Here is an 11,052-nt window from a genome sequence, read left to right as displayed (position 1 = left end):
TAATTAATGCCATACTAATGCGGTAATAAGTGAAAAAAGTAATTAATTAAAGGGAATTTCGGAAGGTACATTATAAATTCGACTGGTTGCGAATGTTCTGCGGTGCGGTGAACCATATGGAAAAGTTCATAATAAACGATCCCATTAAAAAAAAACTTTATCCAAGCGAACAGCAAAACAAAAATAACCAAAACCATGTAGCACCACAATCGCAAGAACAACAAAATGCACTGAGGTGTAGAACCCATAGACCGCAGAAATACAGTGGCATGTAAATGAAAACAGCATCAAGTGGGGCAGTGCAGAAAAAATACCCCCCACACACACGGCATTATGTTTGATATGGTGTACATGCATGTGGAATAAATTGCTTCTACTTCGGTGTGTAAAATCATAAACCCACTGCACACAAACATATGCAGTGACTTGTGTTTATCGTACTGCCCGCACGCTTGAAATGATAGGATTTCATCCCGATCGATGGTGCTTTTATGAACCACAACTTAATGGTTTTGCGTTGTTGCTTGTGAAAATATTTTCATAAAAATCAAATTTGTCATTATGTCGTCGCGCTCATCCTTTATGGTCTAGTGGCAACAGTAGGCTTTGCGGTGTGTTGGGCCCGGTTGGTGAGGGGATACCGACAGAACCGTCCTCTACAGGTCAGCTACGCTTGAAGTAGCGGAGAATGTATCTTCGAAATTGGAGGACTTTTGTTTTGGAATGTTTGGAAATTGAATCTACTAAAATATTTTCGATTTTCTAAACTGCCAGGAGTTAAATTCCAGCATCATACAACAAACTAAGTACTAACATTGGTTCAATTTTAATTGAACCCCTTTTGCCAGGTAATTGAGGTTTTCCAGCTCACTGCAATACTGCGCACGGTGCATAAAACCGCAAAACCCATCATCTCTATTGCGATGCCAATTAACACACTATTCGCTGTCAAAACATTGTTTGGCTGTTTGCGTTCAATTAGATTAAATGGCAACTTATGCATTTTGCCACAGCTGACGATTATACATGTAAAAGGCATGTTTCGATGACCCGAAACATTAAAAATCGACCAAACAGCGTGCCGGCACGCGGTAACGAATCGTGTCCACCTCGAATCAGGCAGTGCAAACAAATGTTATGCACATTTTATGTTTATTGGCGTTCGTCGTTTGGATCTGTCTGTTGTCCATACTTCACCGTTGAAACACCGTTGGGCCAGGTTTTGTGGAGCAGGTTGGTTTTTGTTTGTGAAGCATCGTGCTGAAATCGTCGTTTGAATGGCGGTTTTCGGTGGGTTAGCTGTCCATTTTGGGAGCTTTTTTTTCCTATTTCATGCCACACAACGATAACATGTTGAACACAATTTACATTGGACAATATTTCAAGCTGATCTCTTCTTATTTATAGTGTTTATTTTGAAAAAGATGCATTCGGTTTGTTGCTCCGCGCTGAAATAGGTTAGTGGCCAGAAACACATTCATCTTTGAGAGCCCGATTCTTGCTCAGTTATTATTATCGTAAATCTAAACCGTTGTACCAAATGAGACAGTTATTAGGTAAGCGCATATAACAGTGGGACATCAATATTATTCTAATTATTTTTTAACAATTTATTTCATTTCTATGGCACTGGACAACACATAAGTAACTATATAAAAAAACATTTAATTTAAAACGATAATTAAACTTCTCAACCCTTCCGCTTAGGAAGCATTGGAATAATATGTCTATTAAAAGTACTTTGCATTTGTTATTAAATTTCGTTATCAGAGCGGAACAGTGACCTTAACTCACTTTCCCCTGTTTGAGCAGTACAGTTATTACACTAGATCATACAAAATTGAAACCTTCCCGACTTTATCTTCACAACCTCAGCCTATGGTAATCGGGGAATTTTGCTCAGTAAGTAGAAATGGCCTCCTATGGTATGGGTGATGATTCTTAGTGAGATTTGCCGAAAAATATCCATACACAATTCCTGGCGCCTAACACAAAGAAGGGTCTGTAAACCTGAAAAAGGTGCGACCAATATTTATTGCCAGTAGGCAATAACATATTTCTTAACCCTGCTGGCAGTTCAAGAAGAGCGGAGGAAAATGCTTTGCTAGATTCGTTAGTATTTTTGGATCGTTGTGCAGCAATAGTAAAACTCAGTCCAAATGGAAGAAGTCAATTGCTTAAATTAATGTTCCAATGGTACGAGTTGCATACGCAAAAAACAACACTTGTTTATTGGTAAAAGATTCAGCCTGTGGTTTTGTTCTGGTTTTTCCAGCCCAAGGAATGTTGTGTGTATTTTTACGATAATTTTTATATTCAGCGTTTTCCCCCTTTTATTTTCGAATATCTTTACTACTCCTGCTACTGTAGAGGATGAAAAATGACACGGCACTGTCAGTACTGCTGACGGCAGTAACGTTCAACTTACTTTCACTTCCTTGTTCTTCCCTTGCCTAGGCTTTAATTGGGAAACGTTACAAGGTAGGGTGGCAGCAATTGCTCGCATCGTATGTTGATCGAATTGCTTTAAAAAACCTCCAACAAGAAGTCTGCAATTCCTGTCTGTTTCGTATTTACTTGACTTTCCGTGACCTGTCAACCGTCATCTGTACCGGGCATGGCAGCAGGATCCTCCCCTCGGTCTCAATGACGTTGTCAATGATAATATATTAACTTCAATATCAACGTCAAACAACGGAACGTGGTTCAATCGCGCGTAGAACGGTCAACGCAACTGCAGTAAGATAGACAAGAAACATAATTCTCGTCTGATGATTTTAAGGCGATTTGATTTGCCTTGGGAATATTCATACGCACTCCTTATTCGTAGCTCGCGTCTTCCGCTTCTGCGAAGGCTTTATTTTGCGTATTTCGTTTGCGGAATAATTCTTCCATAATTCTTACGAATCTCTAATTCTCCAAATTGGCTTCCAACTGCCAAACGTTGCTGCTGCACAGGAGCCACGAACGGTTCGGCGCCACGATTACCACGAGGTATAAAGTTTGTGTCATTCCCCTTGACGGTTTGAAATTGAAAATTAGTTTTAAGCCTACCGAATGAAGGGATTTTAGGTGATGCCAAGCGAAAACGTGCTGCCCGAAGACCGAAGGCTACCATTAGTTACGCCGATGGTGAATCGTAAGACGTTTTAGTTCCGCAACGCGTGTGTTTTACTATGAATAAAAAAAAACAGACTTTAGCTCGGATGGCTTGCACTTTCAAGTTGATTGTGGTTCCGTTTAAAAGAAGCACATTTGTGTAGAAGTTTTAAAGTGCGTTCAAACCAGAAATCTGCTCTTGCATACTCTGCCTCAGCAGATTCATTATTCATGTTTAAAGAGGAGAAACACAAAATGCTACAAGATAGCATCTAGAAACGTCAAAAAACGTTAACATCGGGACAGTTAGCATGGTGTGGAGAGGTAGCTTAAGATAGATAGAGGTTTCTGTTCTTATGGTAATTACTACGAAACAATTAATCATCTCCTGTTTAACATACACCCTGAATGCATCGTTCTACCGACCAAAAAAAAACAAAATCTTCACTTTGTTGAATCCACGTCGATAGAAACAAAACAGTCATTAGTTAACACACGCCCGGGTCTCTGTGGGACATTCTACGCTCACTGTTTCACTTTTTTTAAGGTTCTATATTTAAAGCTATGTTTCCAATGCAATAATACGTCATCATCTTTGCTATCCGATTAGAAGCTTAGAGGAAGGTAGATAATGTGTAATAGGATGTATCTTCGATTAGTTGTTGTGAAAGGCAAATCAATAAATCCATTTCTGTCAATCAGTTGGTCTCGGAATTGCATGTCAGCTTCTTGTCAGTATGCAATCAGTTTGCACGTGTTGTTATGGACCCACTGTTACGCATTACATGCTGCCCAAGAATGAACAAAATGCTCCATTGTGCAAGTATCCTTTTTTCCCATTCTTTTGGCTCAAACTGCGAACAATCATATCATGTGGTTGGTGTTGTTGCGCCATTGAATTGTTGTCCATTAATTCATCATCAGAATAACAATCCGGTAGACAATTGTTCAACCGGACAGCGCTGCACAGCACTGCTCCGATTCGTTACGGCAAACGAGGATATGAGTATGTCCAGATCCGTCTCAGAAGCGCAGTTAATGGCCGGATTTGCTGAACGGCGGTTGGTTCGGAAATTTATGACGCCATCAAAAGTCGGCGCAGGAGTCAAACTCATATCCGTTTGTCCGATCTGACAGCTGGGCTACTGTGAGCGTACGTCCGGTCAAGCTGACTTTTGTTTTCCCACTGCGCTTCTTGGTCGCCTTCTTCTGCCATCTACGCTTCATCAAGCATGGTGCGTATCGTGTGATGTTCGTCTTTACCTCTCGATTTCCCATATTCTTTGGCGTTGCTGTGGTAGTGAAAGCATTAACTACAATTTGTGTTTACTGTAAAGCAAATATGATTGTTATTTGTATCAGGGCTTTGTCCCGCGGCCATGAGGCGCGTGTAGCCGATTTGCCTCAAGGCCTCTATAAACTAAATAAAAATAAAGAAGTACTGTATTTTTATTACAATTTGAAGATATCTTTCTGATCTTTGTAATGTGTTGCCTGCTTCAGAAAAATTTATCCTTCCCACGAAATAAGAATTTCTGTCCAAAAAGCCATAACATACCCTTTACTATCGTACTGGATAGCATAGACACACCATTATGGAAAAGAGTTGTGGCAGAAGTCTAGTGCGATGGAATGTAGCTCGAATGGTTTCGACACATTAGAAATGGCCCCTTCTGTCACATATTCCTACTGCTCATGAATGTTTAATACCATTCAGTGAATTTGAATAAACTTTAACCCAACGCTTCGGCATTCTAATTTCTTTTCATGTTGTCTGTTTGTGAACGAGACGCTGGGCATCTATTGCGTGCCTTAAGCATTTGAGCATACATTACCGTGGCTTTCACAACTTACATTGAGCGTATCGGACTACAATTGTTCAAACTCTTCAAAGATTATTGGCATATATCGAATGCTGAGCAGTATAGTTTTTGAGCTACAGTTGAATGAAAATTACCTCCGCTTAGTTTATCGTTCAAATGTCCATAAAGTTAGATCAAAATCCCCAAAAAACATCTTTACATCGGATACTAAAAGAACCTCGTCGGGTAACGTGATACTAAGCTTCATCCGTTGTAAGCCAATCTAATACTTCATATTGATGTTTGTTTTTGCCCGTGGATAGTTGATCATTGATCATCATCTTTTGCATTCCTTTCCATTCGTCACAGTTCATGCCATAATTATATGCGTATTTGGTTCTTGAATAAAAGTCAAAATAGTAGACAAACAAATTCCACAACACATCGCGGATGAGAACTAGTGGTAGTACCTGATTCGTTACATAATAAGAAATGATAAATATTAAAGATATTAAAATTTCCTAATGTCAAGCTTACATGTATCTATGTTCTGTTTCATCGACACACGAAATAAATTCTCATCCAATGAATAGACTTTAAAGCAGCTCGTATATTCAAATTTAATGCTGCTCTGTTCTTGCCTAGCTCAAAACAAAATTCAGCATGATGAATTAAACATAAATTCTTAGCTTCTATTCAACGCTCGAACGAACATTCTATTTCGTCATATATTCCACTTTGAACTAATAAATTGTAAGGAGTGCCATTGCCAACTTCCTCACGTGGTCAACGAATAAAACGCATCACCGGTCGGGCTTCTCGCAACGAAACGAAGAAAATGGTTGAACAATAAACTAATTTCCATAATAAAATCAATAAATTCCCACAAACCCACAACAGTATTTCTGTTTGCGTCGCGTCGTTTCCACTATCACTGGCGAAGCGGCATCGCCTCGTGGACGACGTGGAATGGAAAATTTGTCAAAGCCACGTTTGTAAATAACCCACGGGACTCATAAACTAAGGTTTGAATTATATCACATTGATCTTTAGAAATGGACACCATGGTAACGTACATTTTGAGTTTCGAGTCCTTTTTTTCATTTTGGAACAAATGTACAAAAGCATTGTACGTGCTACCTGCGCTCAGCCCTTTTTTTAAGGGCACACCAAATCCTCCAACATTCAAAACCACCTGTTTTCCGTTGCGATCGATACTTTTTTGTCACCGTTTGTCGTCAATCCATCGGTTGTTGGGTTGTGTTGTGTCAGTTTTCGGACTCTGGTTTAGATGATTTTCCCAGCACCTAGCACCCGAACTCCCGTGGAAATAAATTACTTTCATGTTTGTTTCCCACTGGAACCCGAATCGATGTCGCGGGAACGGTTATGCTCACCTGGAAAGCTGGTCCGGCACGGGAGGACAAAACGACGGGGACCAACTGTTACGGAATGGGTTGTGTGTTGTGATTCCGGAACACGGTCACGTTGGCGCAACGGTCGTGAACGAAGCCTATCGGGTCCTCTGTTCCTTCTGGTCCTTCTGAGCGGTTCGTACTTTACCTTTTTGTTGCTGCCGTTTTCTAACCATCGTTACAGTTAGTGTGAAAAGAATAAAAATACCGCACCTTTGGACAATCAACCGCCACCTTGCCTTCCCCTGAGGACCCCTACGAGAGAGAATCGATTTACGTCCTGTATTGAAAATTATGTTCTCTCTATTAACGCACGCGAAGCAGGAATCGAATAGAATTTTAAACAACAAGCCAAAGATTGCTTTTATTCTCTCTGTTACTAGGAAGAATAGCGGTAAAACATTGACAAAAGGCGCAGAGATGATGTTTTCATAGAGGAGGTATCGTTGTGTTCAAAACTTCTTTTGTTGACAAATAGTCCCTTCGATGACTATCGAATATGATTGGACGGTGTGGGACGGTACGGCTTTGACAGATGTATGTCCCACAGTATTGGCCTTTTTTGCATCAAGTTTAGGTTCGCGAAGGACGTTAGAAAATGAACAGCATAATGCAGCATTATTGTAAAGACTTAGCCTCGATGAGCAGTATGTGCCGCGGTGGCTTTAATTTAAAAGCCTGATTCTAAAAAAACTAGACTCCTCCAAATGGGGTTCGCAGTTAACTTTAATCGACCGGACATTATTGTTGCAGAATGTGTCACATGTAGGAGCATTCAATAAATCACCAGTCAACTATTAGCGGACTTGCGACCGGGCAAACAGAGCAGGATGAAGGTGGGATCGTTTTTCCCGTGAACCAAAATAGTCGTATGTTTCATGCTAAATTGAATCATAAATCAACGCAACAACCCACAATGGTTTACGCGCGGTTTTTTTATTTTTTCGATACTCTACGGATTCCACGGTTGACCGTTCTGTTGGGCGCGTTCGGTGCGTTTGCACGAAACCGACACGATCGTACCGGCACGGCATCAGCTCCGGGCAGCGCTGGGTGCAGATTTGATCGTAATCGGTCCAGCCAAACTTCTGGACCGTAGCACGGAAAGTGTCATTCGAGATGGCTTCCAAATGTTTTACGCGCGCGAACGTGAACGGTGCAATCAGGGATCACGATCCTGTTGCTTAAGTCGATATGAATACGAAACGAAAATGTCGAGGAAAAAAAAAGCAGAAATTGATTTATAAGACACGATAACCATCACCTTCTAGAACTGCGTTCTCGGTTACCTGATCCAATCGCACTTTCGAGATCCACCAGCGAGCGCCATGGCCATGGGTAGATCTTGAATAAATCTAGCACCATAAGTCGAGTCGTATTATTTCCCGTTTTTCGTAGAATTTCACGTACATCATTTATCAATTTACCGATCACAAAAATCGAAGTGATTTTGAAAGGAGAAAGGGATGTAATTTCGATTCCTTTCTCGAGAGTAAACGCATAGAACAGTTGCTGCACTCATATGATTTTGTTTGGTGAATCGCTTCGGGCTTTTTCTCACTCCAAGAAGTTTACCATTTTAAAAGCATATATACCCATTTCTGTGGTTTGTCGGCGAGTGGTACTGCTAGCTAATGATGGTGCCCTCTCAGTTAGACACACTACAGTGAAGAAACCGCTCGGCAGATAGTAAATTGATTTATTTAATTCTAGCCGAATCGCTCCGGTGGTCGTTTCGCTGTATGACTTATTAGGACCATCAACCGGTTCCGATCACTCCCCATTGCTTGTTAATGAGGACCGCAAGGTTCCCAAAAGCCGGCATCTCTCCAAAAAGGTGATAAATCTAATACCACTGAAGGTGGAGCGCGGTTTGGTGATTTATACGTGTCTGCATGATTAAAATATTTGGCGGAAATACATCAAATGCTTCAGTCCGAGCCTCAGGCAGTGACTCATTGCGAATCGATTGGACGGTTCTCCGGTTTCGCGTGCAATAATTCAACGCTCTATCTGCTGTTGCTACTGATGGCTCTAAGAGTAATTGAGAACAATTACAATTATACATCATTATAGCGCAAGTCATTGGTAGTTGAGTTAGCGAATTAATTTTCCCACAACGAGCCATCATTTGCAGGTTCTAGGTTCTAGGGTTTAATTCCCGAAGCTGGCGTTGTTTGCTTACGCTGTTGAATAAAGCAATCGGAAAGATTTAATTTAATTCTTCTGTGTTGCATAAAGCCGCATTACATCCCTTCGACTCACCTGAGGGGTTCTTCACCATGTAACAGAACCTTTCAAATCCTGCATCCCTTTCAACTCTTCTTCCCGCAACGACATGTTCCACTGCTGCCGCTGGCCATTGCGTGCGGGGTTATAGAAAACCGTCGAAACCCTATAATTTCAGTTGACAGTTTAAGGAACAAGCGGTACATCAAAAGTAATCGTTCAAGCGGGACTGTATTTCCTGCCCTGCTCGTCATCTGTTACGCACGCCCGAACGCCGTGGCAGCATCGCGACCCTCGCTGAATAGTGGGAACAATTATTGTGATTATTTTTAGATCGTTCCGAGCGAATTGTCGAACGGTTTCGATGATCCTTGATCCCTTTTCGGAGCAGTCTATTTCAATAGTCTGTCAAAGCAATGCCTAGGAGCGTTTGTCTGCTACATAATGCCAGCTATGCCACCAACATGAGTGTGAGTAGATCGTTTGTGCTGATAGGTGTCGATCCCTTCGTGCTCTGTCGAGCTTTTATTTAAAGAACAACGGTGTTGCATGCATTTTTCAACAATAGTGCAGGTCGATGATTTTTAATTGTACAAATCTCAAACCTTTTCTCCTTTTATCTGCGTGATGCACGACTGGTTCGCTGTATGCTGGTCACAAAAAGGATGTACCTCAAATCAACCAAGTGGTGACCATGTGGTAATCAAACTGTACAAACCTTGCAATCAATCTGTACGAGTGTGTTTATAGCACCTTGATTTGTCCAGAGTTCCTAGTAACTGGCCGATTACACATGGAGGGCAAGCCACTCACCGCCTCTTTCGCTGTAGTTCGCAGCACCTAAAGAAGATATCACACGGAGGCTGCAGTTCATTGTATCATCATTAGAAATCGATGCCCACTTTTGCAACAATGCGCATGCGTGCGGTGATTTATGACCTCCAGGAATTTTGGCCACCATCCATCGACGTGCATGCTGGCTGGCTGGCTGGCTGGCTGGCTGCTGGTCCCGGCCCTATTGCATGCGTTGTGTCGCCATGTCGCACAGTGGGAGACAATTGGAAGGACTCTCGGGCTCAAGGGTGCTCCGACCAAGGGGTGCGAAGAAGCTGTTCAAACCCCTCCAAATGATTGCCTCGTATGTGGCTTTTGTTTGCCAATACATGTGCGCATGGCTGTGTTGGAAAGATTGCAGGTAATTCAGTTTAGGTAACTGTCGCCTACAGTGGCCCAAGGCAGAGCGTCGGACCAAAACTGTTAAGCACGATTCGTATCATCCATCCATCCCAGATCCCTTTCAGAAGCTGTGGCTGTTGTGTAATTTTTCATGCGGAAAAAGGGACAATTATTTCGGTGACATTTTCTTCAACCTCAAGCCGATCCCAAGCGCCTTTTAGTCGAAAAATGTTTGGAAGTCTAAGCGAAAAAAAACGTCGCTCCCATCCTTCAAGCTACCGAGAGGTTCTTTACGAACTGTTTTTTTCTCTCCTTTTTATTCCTTATGGTTAATCCAATTTTCATCTTCTTCAATCTTAGATAACGCCTTTGTCAAACGAAAAGAAAGCTGTTCATGTTCAAGCTACCTTTCGTAGCTGCTTTTCATAGTTCTATCGCAACTATAAATAAAAATGTGAGAAATTGAATGAATTCAATGCGTTCAAACTCGTAGCAAGGGTTTTTCTTCGTTTTAACTCCTTCTATGTTTATGGTAATACAAGGGAAAAATTCCAGTTCGAAATAGATTCATCTTACGTAGAGACAATACAAGATTCTGGCACGCATTGTTCGTTCTGTCTGACTGAGCAATAGCTAGAATCGAAATATATTCACCCTACTAATAGTTTCCAACCGAGAACCGCGCTGCCGGTGACCACAGTTACAAACATCAAACAGCAATCGAAAGTAGTAGGGTGCATGTTCCACTTGGATGGACAAGGCATTCGAATTATGAATTTGTACTAGAACCCTGGAGTACAAAAGCAAACCTCATCTAGCGTATCGGTAGGCCCAGAAAAAAAAGAAAAACAGAGCAAACTTCCGGCGAAGGAAACGCAAAAGTGTGGGTAAACGTCCTGAGAGCGGAAATTGGTGGCCATGATTTTCCACACCCATCGAATTGGCTGCACCATAAATAAAGCAGCATTATGAAATTGTACCGAAACGGATGTGAATGAAGACTATTCCGGGTTGGTGGGTTTTGCTGGTGTTTGGCATTCGATCGGCCATTGCCTTGATCCACTCACACACACACACAGACCTGCAAACTTTCGAAACTGAGTCAAACGAGAAGATACTGGGGACGCGTAAGGCGAATGTACGAAGAGTGAATCTTTTATGTGTGAAGAAACCATGTATGAACATTGCTCCAGACTCACTTGTTAGTTTGTATCGATTTCCTGAAAGAATACATGTATTTCTTTTTCTTCGCCCATGTGCTACGCAATAGCACAAGCATCCACCGGATCGAAAGCACCGGAAGAAGCCGGGAAAATAAGTCTGCTACACTG

Source organism: Anopheles moucheti, chromosome 2, assembly GCF_943734755.1.
Source record: "Anopheles moucheti chromosome 2, idAnoMoucSN_F20_07, whole genome shotgun sequence".
NCBI lineage: Eukaryota > Metazoa > Arthropoda > Insecta > Diptera > Culicidae > Anopheles > Anopheles moucheti.
Note: the sequence above shows the minus strand (reverse complement) of the source record.